This window comes from Ictidomys tridecemlineatus, chromosome 9 (genome assembly GCF_052094955.1).
Source record: "Ictidomys tridecemlineatus isolate mIctTri1 chromosome 9, mIctTri1.hap1, whole genome shotgun sequence".
Lineage (NCBI taxonomy): Eukaryota > Metazoa > Chordata > Mammalia > Rodentia > Sciuridae > Ictidomys > Ictidomys tridecemlineatus.
The window spans coordinates 1891488-1914826 of NC_135485.1; the positions used below are offsets into that span (position 1 = coordinate 1891488).

Genomic DNA, 23339 nt, shown 5'->3' on the forward strand with positions numbered 1-23339 from the left:
ACTAAAGCAGGAGGTCAGTTCTCTCGTCTCTCTCTCTCTCTCTCTCTCTCCCTCTCTCCCTCTCTCCCTCTCTCCCTCTCTCTCTGAAAGCCAAGCAGAAAATCTATGAAAAAGGTTTAGAATTATGGAGTCAGCAAAGTAAACCTCAAGATGCTTCCCATCTCCCAGCATTGAAAGTCTGAGACATTGAGCCCACCATACCTTTCATCAAGCTGGATGTGGCCTTAACAACTGGAGAAATCCGTGTGTAGTATTGTGCCCAGCCCACCAACAACATGGTGTATTTCTAAGCCTTGACTAGTTTTTAAACACACTTCCTGAGGAGCTGAGGGTTCATGTGCCTCTCTTTTGCAACATCCTACTAAGCTGGGATGTGCCATTCTCCACTATATATAGTTTATTTTATAGAGAATAAACTCAGCAGATAGAGCCAAAGAAGGAGGCATGACCACGTCTCCCTGCATGCTCCATGGTCAGTCACACCTGGATACTACAAACGGTGTACTTTTTCCATCTCTGCCTGAAGCAAAATCTTCCTGACATGATGTACCTGTGAAGTACTTAACAATCCATGCTTCGGAGAACGCTTCAAAGGGTTAGTTAAGATGACAGACAGCATCTTAAAACCCATTCTCAAATGGGATTTCAGATTCCTGGCATCTGTATACATTCTTCAGAACTAGCCAGACCCTTGTGCCTGTGGGGACTTACAGGAGTTCTTCCTTGAGGGGCATGGATAAGGTGAGGTGGATGAAGAGAATTGTTGAAATGACAGACATCAAACCAATCCTGAGAAAGAAACATCAGTTAGACTGATAATATGAGATGTTCAGTGAACACTGCTCCTCCACACATGGCTGAGAAACCTGCACACAGTGGCTCTGGTAGAAGTGCACATATGAATGGCTCCCACATCATAAGAAAGCTGATCACTGTCGAAGCCTGCCAGATGAATGTGTATTTCCTGTTGCGGAAATACATACAGTGGGATTATGTGGATAAGTGTGCCATGATCAGATCCAGATCACGCTAGTCTGAAGATCCTTGCATGTTTGATGGCTGCTAAGTTCTTGCATACAGAAATTGAGAAAAAGCAGGTGTTTGTGGGGAGGTGCTCAACTCAGGTTGGAATTTTCACTCTAAACAAGGATCCAAATCCAATAGAAACACTTCAGTGTTTTGGGAAGGCTGTCGACTGTGCTAAGTCTGGAACATCCATAAAGCAGAACATCAGTGAAGCCAAACTGTCTGTCTTCTCCACTGTAGATGCTGCTTCCAGACAAAGGAATGGTCCACTTCTTTCACAGCCTTTCTGATGAGATAAAACAGGCACACAGGGAGTAGCCCTTCACTGGCACCCATGACATCCTGGCTGCTGTGAACATGAAGTACCTTTGCACTGGGAAGCACACATGTGGATTCGCTATACTTGGACCAGGGAATGCAAAAATTGCTATGGACCTCCCATGGATAATAAGATAACTGGTCATAAGTATTTTTGACCATACTCTGGAACTCAATTGAACCTACATATGTATAGGTTCTTAAAAATTAAGGCTCTGAGACAAATTTAGCTTGGAAGATCATAAGTGTTACTACTTTTTCTAAAAATCGCAATTATGTCCTTCTTGAAATTTGGTCAGGCTGGGGTTGTGTCTCAGTGGTAGAGCGCTCGCCTAGCATGCGCAAGGCCCTGGGTTCAATCCTCAGCACCTCAGCACCACATAAAAATAAATAAAGGTATTGTGTCTAACCAAAAAATAAATAAAATCTATAAAAGTAATTTGGTCAGGGCTGGGGATGTTGCTCAAGCAGTAGCGCGCTCGCCTGGCATGCGTGCGGCCCGGGTTTGATCTTCAGCACCACATACAAACAAAGATGTTGTGTCCGCCGAAAACTAAAAAAATAAATATTAAAAATTAAAAAAAATAATAATTTGGTCAAAGGTAAGTTGAACAAAACCTGTCTTAAAGAGGGAAGCATGGGCTGGGGATGTGGCTCAAGCGGTAGCGCGCTCACCTGGCATGCGCGGGGCGCTGGGTTCAATCCTCAGCACTACATAAAAATAAAGATGTTGTGTCCACCAAAAACTAAAATATTTTTTTTAAAAAAGGGAAGCATGGTGACCTGAAGAAATTGAAATAATCATGCATTAAATGCCAATACAAATTAGAATTTTAAAATGTACTAATCCTAGAATATTTATGTTAAAACTAAAAGGCAACTCTGAGCTAAAAAAAAAAAAAAGTATGATAACTAAAATTTTAAAATCGACTAGTTGAAGGGCTGGGGATGTGGCTCTGGTAGAGCACTTGCCTAGCATGTGCAAGGCCCTAGGTTCAATCCCCAGTACAAAAAAAAAATGGCTAGCAGAAGAAATAATAGGTGAATTTGAAGATAGATTGATAGACAAAGTCAAACGAGAAAAAAAGAATTTTAAAAAGTACCAGCTACTTGGGAGATTGAGTCAGGAGGACTACCTGAACCCAGGGATTTGGGGTCAACCTGGTCAACACAATGAAACTCCATCTCAGACAAGAATTTTAAGAAAGTTTCAGAAAAATGTGAGACCTCTGTCCCCCATTAAGCATATCAGCATCTGTGTGATGGAAGTGTCTGCAGAAAAGGAGTAGCAGCAGGTAAAGGACCAGGGATGGGGTTCAGTGATAGAGCACACAACTTGCCTAGCATGCACAAAGGCCGGGCCTCCATCCCCAGCAAAAGAAATAATGGCTAAAATCTTGCCAGAATTACTGAAAAACAATAATTTATACATCCCAGAACACTGTAAATGCCTATGTTTAAAAAGAAGATACCTCAAGTTAATAAATAATAACTTCACTACAAAACACTAGAAAACAGAGCAAACTGACCTAAAGAAAGCAGGAAGAAGCTAGGCATACTACTATACACCTGTAATCCCAGAGGCTCGGGAGGCTGAGGGAAGAAGATTGCAAGGTTGAGGGCAACCTGGGCAAGTTAGCAAGACCTGGTCTCAAAATAAAAAGAACGGAATAGCTCAATGGTAAAGTGCCCCTGGGTTCAGTCGCCAGTGTGAGAGAGAGAAAGAGATGAAGATTAGAGGTTAATGAAACAGTGAGTAAAAATAATAGATAAAATCAGCAAATTTTTACCAAGGCTGACAAAAAATTACTATACTAGAATAAAAGATGAGAGAATCAGGTATGGTGGCACATACTTGTAATCCCAGCTACTCAGGAGGAGGTTCGCAAGTTCCAAGTCAGCCTCAGCAACTTAGCAAGACACTATCTCTAAAAAATAAAAAGGGCTGGGACTGCAGCTCAGTGGTAGAACACCCCTGGACTCAATTTCCAGCACCACAGAAAAGAAAAAAAGAAAGAACATTACTATTGAGTGTACAGGAGTAAAAAGGAATACTATGAACAATTACATGCCAACATGTTGATTAATTTGGATGATATCTTATTCCATTCATGCTGTTATTACCAAATACTACAGATTGCGATTTAAAAATAATATAAATTTAGGCTAAGGTTTTGGCTCAGTAGTAGAGTGCTTGCCTAGCATGTGTGAAGCACTAGGTTTGATCCTCAGCACCAGATAAGTTATTATATCCATCTACAACTAAAAATATTTTTAGGCTTTTTAATATAACTTTATTATTATTTTTAATGTCCTGAGGATCGAACCCAGTGCCTTACACATGCTAGGCAAGTGCTCTACCATTGAGTCACAACCCTAGCCTTAAAAAAAAAATTTTGGTACTGGTGATTAAGCCCAGGGGTGCTTAGCCACTGATCTACATCCCCACCCCACCATTTTTTTTTTTTATTTAGAGATAGGATCTTGTTAAATTGCTGAAGCTGGCTTTGAACTTGCAATCCTCCTGCCTCAGCCTCCCAAGTCACTGGGATTACAGGTGTGCATCACTGTGCCCAGCTCGAAATATATTTTTAAAAATAACATAAATGTATTTTCCAGTTCTGGAAGTTGGGAAGTCCAAGATCAAGGCAGAACTGACAGATTGTGTCTGGTAATGGCTTGTTCTCTGCTTTCCCAAAAGCACCTTTTTCCTATGCTCTCATGTGACAAAAGGGCAGAAGGGGAGGTAGGGCACTCCCTCCAGCCTCTTATGAGTACACTAATCCCACTCATGAAAGTGGAAAGCTCACACCTCAGTCACTTCCCAAGATCCCGTCTCTCTTTTTTTTCTTTTAGAGAATTCTTTAATATTTATTTTTTAATTTTCGGTGGATACAACATCTTTATTTTTATGTGGTGCTGAGGATTAAACCTAGCGTCCCACGCATGCCAGGTGAGCGCGTTACCGCTTGAGCCACATCCCCAGCCCAAGATCCCATCTCTTAATAACTATCACATTGGCTATCAGAGGGTCCAACGTGATTTTTTTTTTTGTACTGGGGATTGAACTCAGGGGCACTTTACCACTGAGCGACATCCCACTCTTTTTTTTTTTTTTAAGAGAGAGAATTTTTAAATATTTATTTTTATGTGGTGCTGAGGATTGAACCCAGTGCCCCGCACATGCCAGGCGAGCGCATTACCGCTTGAGCCACATCCCCAGCACCCCCAATCTTTTTTTTTAAAATATGTATTTTATTTAGAGATAGGGTCTCACTGAGTTGCTTAAGGCCTTGCTAAGTTGCTGAGGCTCTTGAGCTCATGATCCTCCTGCCTCAGCCTCCCGAGCGTTGGGATTACAGGTATGTGCCACTGCACCCATCCCAACATGAATTGTGAAGGAACACCTACATTACAAACCATAGACTGTGGTTTGGACATAGATTGAATGTGTCTCCTAAAGATTCATCTCCAAAAACCATGTTCCCTATTGTAACGATTTTAAGAGGTTGGTGACTTTTCATGTAAGGTCATGGAGATACCATCCTTGGAAGGGATTAAATGCATTTCTTATAAATCAACTTCTTTTAAACTTGTTTTAAAAAAAACTTCTTTATAAATTATTCAACCTCAGGTATTTTGTTTTAGGAACACAAAATAGACTTAAGACACAGATAAATTCCTAAACAGGCACAAAGTACAGAAATTGACTCAAGAAGAAAGCTTATTCTCTGCTTCCTGGCTGCTCTGAGCTGAGCAACTTTCCTCTGCCACGCCTTTCCACCATGTGGTCTGCCTTCCATTAGTCCAGAGTGATGGAGTCAATCAACTGTGGATGAAACCTCTGAAACCAGTTATTTTGGGGGCAGAAGCTGAACAACCCACCAGTGGTCCTGAGGGGAGCTTGGGTCTGCAAATTGACTCCCTAGGAGGAGGAGCAGGCCAGGGCTGATGAAACCTTGCCCCCTCCTGCCTCCCTTCACAGGGGATGCTGGGACCCCTGGTTGAGCATGTGCTTTGATGTTCAAATCAGAGAAGAAATCCAGCTGCTAAGAGAAACCAAAATGCCAGACTGATCTGTCCCCTGGAGACCTCCAAGGTGGAATGGCCTGGGTGAGACAGCATAGGCCAGTTTCTCCCCTAGTTAGCTCTTCTTTCAGGCAGGCTGCAGCATGCTTGCCTGGGGCAAGCTGGGCCCTTGGGATTAAGAAACAGGTGTGCAACTGTTGTCTCTAACTAATTAGAACAAATTTAAAATATATTTTAAGGAAGGGAAGGGAAAAGATGCCCGTTTTATCCTTGCTCTGTGGAGTAGCCATCCAGGTGACACACTGTGACCCCATCTGAATTCTCTGGCATCTAGAGAGGAGGAGGCCTTATTAGCACTCTACATTCCATTCTTCATTCTGCTCTGTCCTGTGGTCCGGCCTCCCCACACAGCCATGCTGGAGCATATGGCTGAGACACAGTGCTCTTCCTCCTAGCTCTTGCAGCCTGCCCTGGAGAGATGCCCCTCTGCAGAGGGACAGGAGCTTTGAGGGCGGAAAGTCTGACTTGTGGATGGGTACCTGCAGAGCTGGCACAGCACCTGGATCAGAGCTGGCCTTCAACGAGTATCTGTAGAGTTAAATTTTTCCTTAAAATTGCCAGAGATGGAAATGTTGTTCTTCCCTGGAAATGCATTACAAGGGGCTGAGATTCTTCCAAAAGCCTGACTTGAAATTCCTTAACCGTTTGATTTTCTTGCTTACATTCTATCAACTCTGCAAGATTTTTTGAGAACTGATTGGCTAATTAGAGAAGGAACTTCCCAAATGCAAAAATAAAATGAGCTCCTTCCTGTGCTGTCCAGCGTGGTGGCCACTAGCTGCTTGTGGCTACTCCTGGTAGAGAAGTGTTGTAAATATAAAATGCACACAGGAGTTTGAATTCATTGGCATAAGGAATGTAAAATATCTCAATTTTTTCTATTGATCATATGTTGAAGTGATGCTATTTTGGATATTGAGTTATTCATATTTTTTAAAAAAGAAGAAATAGGGCTGGGGTTGTGGCCCAGTGGTAGAGCACTTGACTAGTACTTGTGAGGCACTGTGTTTGATCCTCAGCACTACATTTTTAAAAATGAATAAAAAATGAAGGTATTATGTCCATATACAACTATTTTTTTTTAAAAAAGGAATAGACAAACTGCATAGACCTATAATGAGAAAAGAGATTGAAATAGTAATTTTTATTTTTTAAAAGTTTTATTGAAATATAATGCACATACCATGAGAAATAGTGATTTTTTTTTCCAACTGTGAGGAAATATTTGCACATCGAGTTAAAAAAAATAACTCTTTGGAAAGCATACAGGAAAAGGTAGTTAACATTGAATCACTTAGGAAACAAAACCTCTGGGAGCCTAATAAAAATTTATTTGATCATTCAACTTTGCCTTGGAATTCCCCCTCTGACTTTCCCTCCCACTGTGGGTGGATGTGACAGCTGTAGCCTCAGAGGGTGGGCAGGTTGCATTCTGAAGGCTTCTTTAGCAAAATATGGAACACATGGGGCTGGGGTTGTGGTTCAGTGGTAGAACTCTTGCCTTGCACATGTGAGGCACTGGCCATCCTCAGCACCACATAAAATAAATAAAATAAAGGTACTGTGTCCATCTACAACTAAAAGAAATGTTAAAAAAATAACACTATGAATGTGCATGTTACACTTGCTTAGGGCCATGCTAATCATCTCTGTACAATTTTAGTGTATGTGCTGCCAAAGCAAGCACATTCCCCACATATTTTATTGGAACATATGGTTGTACATAATGGTGGGATTTTTTGTTACATATTTGTACATGCACACAATATAACAATATAATTTGGACACTGTCCTCCCCAGTGCTCTCCCGCTCCTCCCCTCCCATCTCCCCTCCTTCCTCTACTTTCCTCTACATATCTCCCTTTTATTTTTGTAAGACTCATCTTTATTTTTTCCTCTATAACTTCCTCATACAGAAGAAAACAAGACTCTTGACCTTCTGAGTCCAACTTAGAGAAGTAGTAATTAAAGGTACCCCAAAGGTAAAGCTTAAGGGCTGGGTTGTGGCTCAGTGGTGGAGCACTTGCCTGGCACATGTGAAGCACTGGGTTCGATCCTCAGCACCACATAAAAAATAAATAAATAAAATAAAGGTATTGTGTCCAACTACAACTGAAAAAAAAAAGGCTTAAGCACAGAAGTCTTCACTACTGAATATTACCATACATTTAGGGAACAATTAATACTGATTCTTCACAAACTCTGAAAAAAATAGAAGAGGAGTAAATACTTCCCAGCTCATTCTATGAGACTAGACTATTTTTTTTTAAACTGGGAATTGAACCCAGGGACACTTTACCATTGAGCCACATCCCCAGTCCTTCCTATTTTTTTTTTTTAATTTTGAGACAAGATCTCACTAAGTTGCTTAGGGCCTCACTAAGTTGCTGAGACTGGCCTCAAGCTTGTATCCTCCTGTCTCAGTCCCTTGAGTTGCTGCAATTATAGGCATGCACTACCATTCCTGGCAAGGCCAATATTTCTTATGACTAAGAATGCAAAACACCTCAACAAAATACTCGCAACAAATGAAGAATCAAGTGAGGTGGCCTACACCAGTCATCCTAGCCACTTGGTAGGCTGAGGCTGGAGGATCACAATTTCAAAGGCAGCCTGGGCAATTTAGCAAGGCTTGTTCTCAAAAATTTAGAAGTTGGGTGGGATTGTGGCTCAGCGGTAGAGCACTCCCCTAGCATGGGTGGGACCCGGCTTTGATCCTCAGCACCACATAAAAATAAAGGCATTGCATTGTGTCCATCTAAACCTAAAAAATAAAGTGGCTTGGGGTGTAGTTCAGTGAAAATACACTTGCCTAGGATGCACAAGGCTCTGGGTTCAATACCCAGTACCATCAAGAAAAATAAAGGATCAATATGCCAATTGCATCTCTATACATGAGTGATCTACAACCCCAAAATGAAAGTAGCAAGACTACATTTATAATACCACTAAAAATAAATACTTAGGAATAAATTTACACCTGTAATCCCAGCAGTTTGGGAGGCTGAGGCAGGGGATCTCAAGTTCAAAGTCAGCCTCAGCAGTTTAGTAGGTACCTAAGTAACTCGGTGAGAACCTGTCTCAAAATACAAAAAAAGAGCTGGGGATATGGCTTCGTATTTAATTGGCCCTGGGTTCAATCCCTGGTACCACACACACAGAGAGAAAAAATATATATATACACACATACACACAAAAAAAACTGTTGAAAGAAAGATCTAAACACTGGGAAAACATCCAATATTTATGGATCATAAAACTTAGCATTTTTTTTTGTGTGTGTGTGGTCCCAGGGGTTGAACTTGGGGTCACTTGACCACTGAGCCACATTCCTAGCCTTATTTTTTTAATATTTATTTTTTAGTTGTAGTTGGACATAATATATTTATTTACTTACTTATTTACTTATTTATTTTAGTTGTAGTTGGACATAATACCTCTATTTCATTATTTTTATGTGGTGCTGAGGATTGAACCTAGGGCCTCACTCGTGCAAGGTGAGTGCTCTACTGCTAAGCCACAACCCCAGCCCCGCTTACCCCTATTTTTTTGTATTTTATTTAAAGACAAAGTCTCACTGAGTTGCTTAGCACCTCTCTGTTGCTGAGGTTGGCTTTGAATTTGTGATCCTCTTGTTTCACATTCTGAGCTGCTGGGATTACAGATATTTGCTACTACACCCTGCCAAAATTTAGCATTGTTAAGAGGCAGAACTCCCCAAACTGGTCTTGTAGATTGGACACAATCCCCATTAGAATCCCAGCTATGTTGTAGTAATTGATAAACTGATTCTAAAATTAGTGTGGAATGGTAAGGGACCCAGAATACTCAGAACAATTCTGAAAAAGAAAAAAAAATTAGGAGAACTGACATTTCTATTTTAGTACAAAGCAACAGTAATCAAGACAGTGTGGTGCTGACACAAGAACAGACATATCAATGGGACAGATTTGAGCATCCAGAAATAAGCCCATACATTTAGTATCAAATTGCCCTGATAAGGGAATAGGGAAAGAAAGTTTCTTTAGGAAGTGATTCTGGGACTGGTGGGTATCCACATGTAAAGGAATAAAGTGGGACCCTCTTACTTCATGCTGTATATGAAGATTAAGTTAGAAAGCCTAAAACATGAGAGCTAAAACTACAAACTCTAGAAGAAATTGGTGAATTTTCAAGACACTGGACTCAGCACTGAATATGACAAGAAAGCACAAGCAATAGAAGAGCTGGGCTTCCTCAGAATAGAAAGGACATCATCAAAAGAATAAAGAACATCCTACAGAATGGAGGGGAAATTGAAAATCATCTAAGGGACCTCTATCCAGTCCTTAAAAGGAATTCTTAAAACTAAAGACATCCCACTTTAAAAATGGGTAAAGGATCTGAATAGATATTTCTCCAAGGAATTTACACAAGTGGTCTTGAAGAACATGAAAATATTCAACATCATTTGTTACTGGAGAAATGCTGATGAAAGTGGCATTTCTGTGAGAGTCAAAGTAACAAGTGTTGGGGAAAAGGCAGAGAAATCAGAAGGCTTGCACCCTGCTGGTGGGATGTAAGGTGGTGGAGCCACCTTGGGATGGACAGCTCTTCAGTGACTGAACAGAAAGTCATTGCATGGTACAGCCATTGCACTCCTGGATCTATGCCTATGAGAGGTGTCCACACGGAGGTTTATATATAATGTTCACAGCAGCACTGTTCACACAACCCAAAGGTAGAGACATCACAGGCCGAAGATTCACAGGACAGCACTGACAATCCAACAACCGGTAAATGGGGACAGATCCACACAATGTAATGTGATAACCATAAAAAAGAATGAAGGACGGATGCATGCTACAACATGGAGAGTCCTGAAACTGTTCAGTGAGAGTCAAGTATGAATCTATGGATACAAATTCAGAGAAGGGAAATGTGCAGAGGTGGGAGGTGGGAAGGCAGTTAAACAGTATGGAGTTCTTTTCCAGGTGATGAACTCTGGTGATGACAGCATGCCCATGAGGACCTGAGACCACTGGAATGCACGCCCAACAGGTGAGCTTGTGATGTGTAGCTGTCCTAAGGCATGAGGGTGGGATGGGCTTGCTTCCACACCTCACAGAGGAAGCCTTAAGGGACAGTTGTCTCAGCTCTAAGAACAGTAACAAACTCAGTCACTGATGTATGTATTCTTGAATTTCTTGCTGTATTCTTGAATTACTCAGCAAGATTTTGTAGCCCTTACTGTAGAGATTTTGCATATTTTTTGATAAATTTATTTTTTTCTAAGAATTCTGTGTTGGCAATCTCATAAACAGGGTTGTGCATTAGTTTTCAAGGGCTGCTGTTACAAGGTAACAAAGGTCAGGTGGATTTTAAGGCTGTGCATTCCCTCAGATCCAAGATGCAGACCTGGGTTCCTTCTGGGGCTTCTGAGTGGGAGTCTTTCACTCTTCCCCTGGGGCTTCTGGTGGTCCCTAAGCTGGTTGATGCGCTCTCCCAACAGCTGCCATCTTCACATGTTTTCTCCTGTCTATGTCTCCCTTTGTAAGGATGCCAGTCACTGGATCAAGGTCTAACTACTCCAGTGTGACATCGTTTTAACTCAATTACACCCTGTTTCCAAATGTTCACAGGTTCCTGGGGTTAGGACTTCAGTCTGTCTTTTTGGTCATTGTGTCTTTGGGGGGACTTGATTCAAATCACGTAAGTTATATATTATTCTTACTTCTTTTTCTTTTCTTTTTTTTTAAGAGAGAGTGAGAGAGGGGGGAGAGAGAGAGAGAGAGAGAGAGAGAGAGAGAGAGAGAATTTTTTTTAAAGAGAGAGTGAGAGAGGAGAGAGAGAGAGAGAGAGAGAATTTTTATTATTTATTTTCTAGTTCTTGGCGGACACAACATCTTTGTTGGTATGTGGTGCTGAGGATCGAACCCGGGCCGCACGCATGCCAGGCGAGCGTGCTACCGCTTGAGCCACATCCCCAGCCCAAGAGAATTTTTAATATTTATTTTTTTAGTTCTCGGCGGACACAACATCTTTGTTGGTAGGTGGTGCTGAGGATCGAACCCGGGCCGCACGCATGCCAGGTGAGCACGCTACTGTTTGAGCCACATCCCCAGGCCCCCAGGATCTGCTTTTAAGGGAACTAAAATGACCCATGATTCCATGGCAATCCCTTTTGCTTGGCCTCAGGAGGCAAATCTCAACTGGTTTTAAGCACCAGAGTAAAAAATACCTTTTTTTTCCCCTTTTCTAATTTCCTATTGTAAGCGTTTGTTGACTTTGCATCCTTGACTTAGTACCAAACTTCATTTTTATTCCTTGGGGTTTTCTTCATAAACATAAGTCATATCATCAGTGAAGAGGATAGTCTTATGTCTTCTTTCTAGATCTTTCTCTCCTCTCTCCCTGTAGCTTCCCTGCTTCTCTGGGCGGCACTTGCTGTACACTGTGGAATTGCCACCTGTGAGCAACAGGATGGCAGCAGGGGCAGCAGTCCTGCTTCAAGTGTAATGTGAGCTGGGGTGTTGACCAGGCCTCATTTCTGAGGATTTTATCATGAGTGGACACTGAGTTTTGCCAAAATTTTTTTCTGTACTATTGTACTATTGAAATGAGCATATAGATTGTTTCCTCAGTCATAATAAATGGTAATTTTTGATAAATCTATTTTTTCTAAGAATTCTGTGTTGGCAATCTCATAAACAGGGTTGTGCATTAGTTTTCAAGGGCTGCTATTACAAAGTAGCAAAGGTCAGGTGGATTTTAAGGCTGTGCATTCTCTCAGACCCAAGATGCAGAGGTGGGCAGCTGGGTTCTTTGCATTTTCTTTAAATCAATGAGTCTTATATCCCTATAAAAAAATCCACTGGGTCATGGTGTAGTACTATTTTTTATATTGTTGAATTCAACTTGTTCGTATTTTCTTTAGGATTCTTGTCTTTCTCAGAATAAGTATCATGAATGAATTGGGGAAGCACGCTGTTTTCTGAGCATTTGTGAACTTGATATTATGTGTCTGGAAGAATTCACCAGTGGGGCCATCTAGGTCTGTAATATTTTTTCTGATAAGATTTTTAATGACTGATTCAGTTTACTCAAAACAGGATATAAAGCTATTTGGCTCACAGCGGCCCCAGCAACATCTAGCTGATTGGCTCCTCAGCGGTGATGTTCATTGGGCTGTTTCCCCGCCCTCAGACTGCCAGCTGATGATTGGCTCACAGCGACCCCAGCAACATCTAGCTGATTGGCTCCTCAGCGGTGATGTTCATTGGGCTGTTTCCCCACCCTCAGACTGCCAGCTGATGATTGGCGCACAGCGGCCCCAGCAACATCTAGCTGATTGGCTCCTCTGCGGTGATGCTCATTGGGCTGTTTCCCTGCCCTTTCAGACCACGGAGCTGCTCATTGGGGGACTTCTTTGGCTCCGCCCATGCAACCCAGCCAATCAGCCTCAAGAGCAGGAGGATTGTGGGAGGTGGAGAGGCTGGTGTGGAGGGGAGAGGCTTGTGGGAAGCCGGTGGTGGCAGTTGGGCTCTGAGGGTTTTTTCCTGAGGAGCTATTTTGTTTGGCCTGTGTAGTTCTAAAAATAAAGTTAGTTTCTTTTGACAAGTGGCTCCTGAATTGTGCCCAGCCAGGCTGCGGCATTTGGTGGCCCGTACAGGGAGTGACTGAGGGTAAGTAAACTGCTCAGCCCTGAGGGGAGGGCGAGAGGATGGGTAGCCATTTTAAGATTATTCTTTTGTTTTGCTTCACATTTGTTTTAAGTTGCCTGTCCCTGGAGATGAGTGAGATGGAAGAAAAACCGCTCACATCTGAGGAACAGATAGGGAGAAAGGACGGATGGACATTTCAGGAGGCTATTATAATGATTTTGTGTTGTTCCAATTTTGTTTCACTCTGTTTAAGTTTTGTTAGGCATTATCTAGTTGGGTTGTATTATAGTAGAAATATGGGATCAGAAATTAGTAAAAAACAAACCAAAAGAGTGTTAAATAAATTGTTAGAGGAAGGAGGCATCTCAGTAAAATCAAGAACAGTCAGGGCATATGTGGATACAATACAAAAATGTAGCCCGTGGCTTTTTAAGGAGGAGTTGTTAAATATCTCACAATGGAACCATCATGGTGAAGATTTAAAAAGAATAGAAAAGAAAAGCCCAGGGACTCTGCCAGTTGGCATATTGCCATTGTGGATGTTCATATCTTGTTTGCTTAGTCCAAAGCCTTCAGTTCAGACAATGGTAGAGGAAGGAGAAGACATATCGATTCAATTGATTCTCAAAAGAGAAGGTCTCTCGAACTAGTCAGACAGAGGAAGGGAGTTTAGAGCAGAAAAAGCCATTAGGGGGAAAGTTACAAAAGGAGACTGCTACTAACACCTTTCTATCACTAGAGGGTGTAAGGGTACAACCAACAGTGCCACCTCTACAGGAGACTGCTACTAACACCTTTCTATCACCAGAGGATGTAAATGTCCAACTAACAAGGCCACCTCCATATGATGGGAGGCCCCCAACCCCCGCAATTGATAGTTGGGATCCTGAGATAGGATCTCAAGTATTAACATGCCCTGTATTTGAGGTAGGAGGGCAGCGAATTTACCATGCTTTAAATTTCAAAACAGTGAAGCAGCTAAAAGAGGCTGCAACAACCTATGGTCCTCAAGCACCCTTCACTGTAAGCTTGGTCGAATCCATTAACAACTTGGACATGACACCAGCAGATTGGGCTAGTATGTGTAAAGCTGTGCTAAATGGAGGACAATACCTGTTATGGAAGGTTGCCAATGAGGAATTTTGCAAGGAGACTGCTAGGCAAAATGCAGCAGCTGGTTATCCTCAGAGAAATCTAGATTTGTTGTTAGGAAAGGGACATTATGAGGATCAGAAGCAACAAATAGCATATGATCCTGGTGTATATTTATAAATTGCTGTAGATGCAGTTAAGGCATGGAAGACTTTACAAGGACATGGAGGTTTACAAGGTCAGTTATCTAAGATAATACAAGGAGCTAATGAACCTTACGCTGAATTTATAGATAGGCTTATTCAAACAGCTACCAGAGTTTTTGGGAATACAGAACAAGCAATGCCATTAATAAAACAACTGGCTTATGACCAAGTGAATCATTGGTGCAGAGATATCATTAGACCATGGAAACATGAAGATTTAAACACATATATTAAATTATGTAGAGACATTAATGAACAAGAGCAAGTTGTGGCAGCTACAGTAAAACAGGCTTTAGATGCCAGGCCAAGAACATGCTACAATTGTGAACAAACAGGACATTTTAAAAGGAATTGCCCCATAGGAGGAGGGTTTAACAAAACTAGGTATCAAAGGAGTAGAATACCGGGTATTTGCCCACAATGCCATAGAGGGAGACATTGGGCTAATGAATGTCGTTCTCAAACCACCATAGAGGGTACTCCATTATCAAAAAACGAACAAGGACAAGGTGTTTATCCACAATATCGTGGAGAAAGGCATCGGGCTCTGTTGCCAAAAAATGGACAGGGGGCCCCAATGCTCCGGGGCCCCAAACCACAAATATACGGAGCACTGGAGGAACCCAGCAACCCCATCAGGGTAGTGCCCAGGACACATTGTCCATCAGATCCCTCATCAGACAAACCAGAGGGAGCGCAGGGTTGGACATCTGTGCCTCTGCCAGATCAGTACTAACTCCAGAGATGGGAGTTCAAATCATTCCCACAGGGGTAAAAGGACCTCTTCCCAAAGGAACAATAGGCTTATTATTGGGACGCAGCTCTTCTACTCTAAAAGGACTTATGATAAGTCCTGGGGTAATTTATCCCAATTATGAAGGTGAAATAAAAATTATAGCCAGTTCTCCAAAGGGTATATCAATAATTTCACCAGGAGATAGAATAGCACAGTTACTAATAATACCAAGGCTACATGATAAATTTTCCAGTCGTGCTGTAGAAAGAGGTTCCAAGGGATTAGGCTCCACAGGTGTAGACTGGGCTATGCTGTCTTTAAATTTAGATTCTTGCCCCATGCTAAAACTAAATATTCAAGTACATGAATTTAATGGGCTACTGGATACAGGTGCAGACCTTAGCATCATCTCTTGTCAAGAATGGCCAAAACACTGGCCATTACAACAAGTCACTCAAATGCTTTGAGGCCTAGGAGGGGCGACTAATCCCCATAGAAGTGCAATGGTATTAGATTGGAAGGATCCTGAAGGATGTGAGGAACTATACAGCCATATGTATTGGATCATCTTCCCGTAAATTTATGGGGACGAGATGTCTTAGATCAATTAGGTTTGACATTAACAAATAACATCAATCAAAATGCAACCACTATTATGGCTAGACAAGGTTTTAGGAAAGGAAAAAAGATTAGAAAAACAAGAACAAGGTATAGCAGCACCAATACAAATAGATCAAGGAACAGACAGACATGGGTTGGATTTTCAGAAAGAGCCACTGAGACAATAAAAATTACTTGGAAATCAGAAAGACCAGTATGGGTTCCTCAGTGGCCCCTGACTAAAGAAAAGATACAAGCAGCCCATGATCTGGTCAAACAACAATTAGCGGAAGGACATATACAACCTTCTGTATCTCCCCACAATACTCCCATTTTTGTCATCAAAAAGAAATCTGGTAAATGGAAATTATTGCAAGATTTAAGAGCCATTAATAATGAGATGGTTATTATGGGACCTGCTCAATTGGGGATTCCTCAATTGTCTGCTTTGCCAAAAACTTGGTATGTTTTAGTTATAGATATTAAAGATTGTTTTTTTTTCAATTCCAATTCATCCTGAGGATAGTCCACGTTTTGCATTTACTATCCCTGCACTGAATCATAAAGATTCTTATCAGAGATATGAATGGAAAGTACTCCCTCAAGGGATGGCTAACAGCCCAACTATGTGTCAAATTTATGTTAACAAAGTAATCCAGCCACTTAGAAATCAAAATCCTGAACTACAAGTATTTCACTATATGGATGATGTATTATTAGCACACAAAGATAAAAACACATTGCTAGGAAGTTATGCCACACTTACAAACTTATTAAAAAATTATAATCTAGAGATAGCAATAGATAAAGTACAATTAAATTTTCCAATTAATTATTTAGGAGTTCTATTATCCTCAACCATGGTCCGTCCACCAAAAATTCAAATACGAGTAGATCAACTCAAATCACTCAAAAGTTATTAGGAGACATAAATTGGATAATGCCTTATCTAGGTATACCAACAGGAGAGTTAGGACCTTTATTTTTTATCCTAAAAGGTCCATCAGATCCAAATTCACCCCGAATGTTAACACCTGAAGCAAGAAAGGCATTAAAAATCATTGAAACATATATGGAAAATATGCATTTGGATAGAATTGATATAAGTTTGCCTTTATTACTGGTAATAAAAATATTAAAAATATATATTTTTTAATATTTTTATTACCAACAAAAAATATTCCTACAGGAGTATTTTGGCAAGAAGGTCCATTATTATGGATACATTTATCTTATTCTCCTAACACTATTCTTACTAGGTATCCTGAGGCTGTAGGACAATTAATACTCAAAGGAATAAAAGCAGCAAAGGGAGTGTTTGGAATTTCTCCCAATAAAATTGTTACTCCATATACTATGAATCAAATTGATGAGTTAGCTAATGCGTTAAATACTTGGGCAATAATCATGTGCAAATCTAATGTTTCATTTGATAACCACTTACCATCTAATCCTTTATTGTCTTTTTGGTCATCGCATCCTGTAATTTTTCCAAAAATGACAAGAAAAACACCTATCATGAATGCTCCAAATATATTCACTGATGGGTCAAATAATGGTACAGCAGCAATAGTTACACCTGATCAAACTTTTACATTTTTAGTACCCAAACAATTAGCTCAAAAGGTAGAGCTTAATGCAGTATTACAAGCTTTTGTGATGTTTAAAGATTTTGTATTTAATTTATATTCCGATAGTCAATATATAGTTAATGCTATAGTATCCCTTGAATGCTGGTAGGATTTCCCCTTCCTCTACTGTTTTCTCTTTGCTTTCCACTATACAAAGTCTAATCTGGGACAGAAAAGATCCAATCTTTATAGGACATATCAGGGCACATACAGGATTGCCTGGAGCCCTTAGTTTGGGCAATGATTTAGCAGATAAAACTACACATGATATACATATTTTCTCTACACTAGAAGAAGCTATAAATTTTCATAAAAGGTTCCATGTCAATGCTAATACTTTACAAAAGCATTTTAAAATAACTAAGGAACAAGCTAGACAAATAATAAAACAATGTCAAAATTGTGTGACCTTTTTACCACAAGTTAATCTTGGAGTCAATCCTAGAGGATTGATACCTAACCATATTTGGCAGATGGATGTCACACACTTGCCAGAATTTGGAAAATTAAAATATTTGCATGTTACAGTTGATACTTCTTCTGGATTTTTGATGGGCTCCCTTCATGCTGGAGAAAAAACTAAAGATGTTATAGCTCATTGCTTACAAAATTTTGCCACTGTGGGTGTTCCTAAACAGTTAAAAACAGATAATGCCCCTGGTTATACTTCTACCTCTTTTAAACAATTTTGCTCATCATTTGGCATTACTCATATAACAGGAATCCCATACAATTCACAGGGACAAGGCATAGTTGAAAGAGCTCATCAAACTATTAAAATGTACTTATTAAAGCAAAAAGACGGAATTGGGAAGGGGTATATATTCCCCAAAGATAAACTTAAAATAACCCTTTTTACTCTAAACTTTTTAAATTTGGATTCATCAGGACTTAGTGCTGTAGAAAGGCATATGTGTCCAAAAAATGTACATAAGCCCAAGGTACTTTGGAAAGATATTCTAACAGGACAATGGAAAGGTTCTGACCCAGTAATTGTCTGGAGTCAGGGGTCTGTTTGTGTGTTTCTGCAGGAAGAACAGCAGGCGATTTGGATTTCAGAGAGATTAACTAAAGCGATTTCTACAGGCCAAAAAGAAGATGATTTGGCTCAAATCCATAACAGCTGATATCCAAAACTCCAGTTTGGCTATTCTTACATCTGCGACAGAACCAGGATGCTTTTTTCAATATCTATTTTATTATTACCCTTTCCCATATCATGAAGTTCTATTTTGTTTTTTGAGCTCATACAGACCTAGGTTAATGTTTTGCTGATCAGTTCTATTTTTTGACTATAGAGTTTTTAAACATTGCAATGGAGATTTCACCTGTAAAAAGTTATAAGGCCTTTACTATTATGTTATGTGTTGTATGTATTATATTATGTGTGCACACTTGTGTTTTGTGTTATATGTTTGAATGTACATATGTCCATATATATGAGCGCTCATGAAAAAATGGATCCAAATATTTTTTTAATTCACGTGATTTAAATGGTTTAATTTAAATTGGGTAAACAACTGTTAAGGATTGTTTTAATATGCAAACAAAAAAGGAGGTTAACAGATCTGTTTGTTTACTTTCACCTTTCCTTTTCATTATATTTAATAATTCTCTTCAAGATAATGTAAATTGTTAAGAAAATTGTTTTCTTTTAGTGCCTTCTGGAATGTTACACAATTTTTTCTTTAGCCATTATTGCCAGAATTCCTATCTTCATCCCAGTGCCGGTGAAGACAATGTAAATTGTTAAGAAAATTGTTTTCTTTTAGTGCCTTCTGGAATGTTACATAATTTTTTCTTTAGCCATTATTGCTAGAATTCCTATCTTCATCCCAGTGCTGGTGAAGACAAAGATAAAACTAATCTACAGCTTCTGCAATAGCCATGACTGAACTGCTTGCAGAACTTGCCTAGACTATGTGTCACTTGTATGCATTGTGAACTCACCTGTATGCATTGTGAACTATCTGTTGGTGCAGCGACTTGTGGTAGTGTTGGGGTATTTTTGCTGATGATGTCATCGGTGGTACAATTTTTCCAAACGGGTAAGATCCAATTACAATGGTACCAACCTAAGACAGGAGGCTGATGCCCTGAGGTCAGCTCATCCAATGATGGGTAAGGACCATATGTAGTATTAGACAACCTAAGGCAGGCGCGGTCCCTAAGCCACATGCTTGTTGTTTAAACAGAGGGGGAGATGTTGAGAACCACAGCAGAAGGGGCCCCAGCAAACTTCCAGCTGCCAGCAAACTTCCAGCTGCCGGCTGATGATTGGCTCACAGCGGCCCCAGCAACATCTAGCTGATTGGCTCCTCTGCGGTGATGCTCATTGGGCTGTTTCCCTGCCCTTTCAGACCACGGAGCTGCTCATTGGGGAACTTCTTTGGCTCCGCCCACACAACCCAGCCAATCGGCCTCAATAGCAGGAGGATTGTGGGAGGTGGAGAGGCTTGTGTGGGGGGAAAAGGCTTGTGGAAGCCGGTGGTGGCAGTTGGGCTCTGAGGGTTTTTTCCCAAGGAGCTGTTTTGTTTGGTGTGTGTAGTTCTAAAAATAAAGTTAGTTTCTTTTGACAAGTGGCTCCTGAATTGTGCCCAGCCAGACTGCGGCAATTTGGGGTTTTCTGGTTTCTTTTGTCAATTTGGCAAGTTGTGCTTTTCAAGGATTTTAGCTTTATTAGCATGAGATTGTTCATAGTGTCCTCTTTTCTCTAATATCTGAGAGATCTCAGAAATATGATTATTATCTTTCTACTATTGATTTTGTTTTAATTTCACTGTGGTCAGAGAACACAAAATCTGATTGTAATTATCTGGAATGTATTGTGATTTGCTTTACGGCCCAGAAATTTGTCTTTTTTCCTAAGTGTTCTGTGTACACCTGGAAGAATAATATATAGCTGTCTTTTGTTTAATGTTTTATGCATGTCAATTAAGTCAAGTTGGTAAATTATTTTAAGTCTTTTATATTGTTACTTTTTATCTTTAACTGCTTCTACAAGTTACTAAGAAGTGTATGTTAAAATCTCCAGCTATACCAAAAGTTCAACTTAAAAAAAAAATCAACTCAGCTATAATTGTGCACTCATCTAGTTTTTTTTTGCTTTATATCTTTTAAAGTCTTGTTATCTTTCTGAAAATTCATTAATATTACATGTTCTTTATAATTTACCCTTTATCAGTATTCAGTCTCTATTTCTTTTGATATTTTGTCTTAAACTTCACTCTGATAATCCTGTCACCACTTTTATTTTCGTGGTTAATATTGGCATGGTGTCTTTTTCTATCTTTTAAGTCTTGTGTTCTGATATTTAAAGAATTTAACCTTTATTATTTATGTATGTATGTATGTATGTATGTTGTGCTGAGGATCAAACCCAGTTCCTCACCCGTGCTAGATAAGAGCTCTACCACTGCCAGCCCTCCTAGCATGTCCTAATAAAAACGTATTCTGTTTTTCTGTTCTGTTAGTTTTTATTTTTAAAGTCTGTCTGGTTTTTCTTTTTAAGAATTTTGTTGTTGTTGTTGATAGACCTTTATTTATCTATATGCAGTGCTGAGATTAGAGCCCAGTGCCTCACACATGCTAGGTAAATGTTCTACCAAAGCCACACCCTCTATTAGCTTTTGTTTTTGGTACCAGGGTTTGAACTAAGGGGCACTCAGCCACTGAGCCACATCCCCAGCCCTATTTTGTATTTTATTTAGAGACAGGGTCTCACTGAGTTGCTTAGCGTCTCCCTTATGCTGAGGCTGGCTTTGAACTCCAGATCCTCCTGCCTCAGTCTCCCAAGATGCTGGGATTATAGGAGTGTGTCACCGTGCCTGGCCTCTTAGTTTTTTTTAGTTGTTGATGTACCTTTATTTATTTATTTATATGTGGTGCTGAGAATTGAACCCAATGCCTCACACATGCTAGGCAAGCACCCTAAAACTGAGCTATAACCTCAGCCCCTCTATTAGTTTTTTAATCAAATATTGTATTACTATTTTAGTGATCACCCTAGAGATTGCAGTATGCTTCCTTCACTTATTATAGGCCACTTTAAATCAGTGCAAAACCTTGTAATGGTGCAACTCCGTGAAGCATTTTCTCTTCTACCTAATGAACTCCTGAGGTCATGTGTGCATGTTTTAGGACCCTCAAGATATTGATTTTTGTTTTTAGCAGTACTGGGGATTCAACTCAGGGCCTTACTCTATTAGGCAAGTGCTCTACAATTGACCTACATCCCATCCCCAGCTCCACTCTGTTTTTTTGGTTTGGTTTGGTTTTTAATATTTTTTAGACATTGATGGACTTTTTCATTTATTTTTATGTGGTGCTAAAGATCAAAGCCAGTGCCTCACATGGGCTAGGCAGGCACTCTACCACTGAGCCATACCCCAGCCCCCACTCTATTCATTTAAATGAGCAATATTAATTCATATTTATTCATACTCATGTTCTTAGTTTCTTCCTATGTTGTCTTATTGTATCCAAAAATCACTTTCCTTTAATCTGAATAATTTCTGTAGTATAGGTATTTCTTGTAGGATAGTCTACTGGTTATAAATTTTGTCAGCTTGTTTGTCTGCCTTCATTTTCACATGGTTAGTATTTTTTTATCTATTTCACCTGTGACTAATATAGTATAAGGTCCCTGGATTCTGTTGTGTTTTTCTGAAAAGTGCTAGGGTTTGTTCTAATAGGCAAGTAAGTCATTGCTGGCTGGTCTAGAACTTTTTTGGTTTTGTAGAACAGGTCTTTTTGATTTTATTCCAGGATGATGACTTTCCTCCTAAGGAGTGGCAAAAAAAAAAAAAAAAAAAATCTGAGAAAATCTGAGTGGAAAATTTGAGATTTTTACCAAGTCCCCCTAACCTGGAGGAACTCAATTTCCAAACTCTGTTCTCCTTCAGTGGGTGTCACTGAAATCTCTGCTTCTCTCCAGATTTCTAGCTATTCTCTCCCCACTCCTAAAGTTTCACTCTAAGTATATACCTTACAGGCATCAGCCAAGGATTTGGGCTTCCCCCTTCTATGGTCCCTTTCTCTCTGAGGTGTCTCCAACCTCTATTTCCAGTGTTCAGATTTCCTCAAACCCCCACCACTCCCCAGATCAACAGACTGAGGCTTTCTGCTGGTCTCATCCACTCCACGCCACATGGACTAGATCTCTTCAGTGGGGCTCAGGAAGAGGGATCAGGGGGATCACACAGAAGTAACACCAGAGCTATAACTTGGAGACCTTAGCCAAATGGAAAGATGAGGAGGTTCCAGGCAAGAGGGAGGACAGCTGTATCTAGGCCCGGGGCCCCCAGCATGTGACTGCTACAGGTGGAAGGAAGAACAGATGGTACAATAAGCAATGAGCCAGAAGCCGGGGCCTAACGTGAGCTCTGTGATTTAGCTTCTGTGTGACTTATTCCCTGCCTCACCTTCCTCACCTCTGTTGGGAATAGTAGTGCTACCCCCCAGAATCACTGCAAGGTCTAAATGAATGAATATGTAGCAACAACACAACACCCAGTCTTCCTGCAGTCAGCACACAGTCCCCTCCCCTCCTGTCACTTCCAACATTATGACCCCCTGACATGTACTGTGCAGCAGCCCTGGCTTGGCAGAGTTCTGACATGCTCCCAGTTGGTACCTATCTCCTCCTACCTCATTCCTACCCCTTTCCTTCATGTCCTGTGCTAGGAATGATACAGGCCAATGGCAGAGCCCTGGGCTGCTGCCCAGTTCCCTTAGAGTGGCCCATAATCCTACCTCAGCACTTGGAAGAATGTGGAGTTCACATTTATGGCCTTGCTCCTGTCACAGGATGGCCTCTTCCCTGTGAATCACTTCCCTCCAACATCAGGGTGCAGGCTTGGGTTGTAGCTCAGTGGTACAGCGCTTGCCTAGCACGTGTGAGGCAGTAGATTCAATCCTCAGTACCACATAAAAATAAATAAGTAAAAGTAAAACAACAACAAAATCAGGGTATACTTGTAAGCAAACTCGTTCACAA

General features: G+C 40.5%; 2 pseudogenes; one reads left to right on the plus strand and one right to left on the minus strand.

The window, feature by feature from the left end:
• Positions 1-86: 86 nt before the first annotated feature.
• Positions 87-20799, plus strand: LOC144366980 (presequence protease, mitochondrial pseudogene; annotated as a pseudogene).
• On the minus strand, positions 7025-7120 carry LOC120892469 (U6 spliceosomal RNA; annotated as a pseudogene).
• Positions 20800-23339: the final 2540 nt, after the last annotated feature.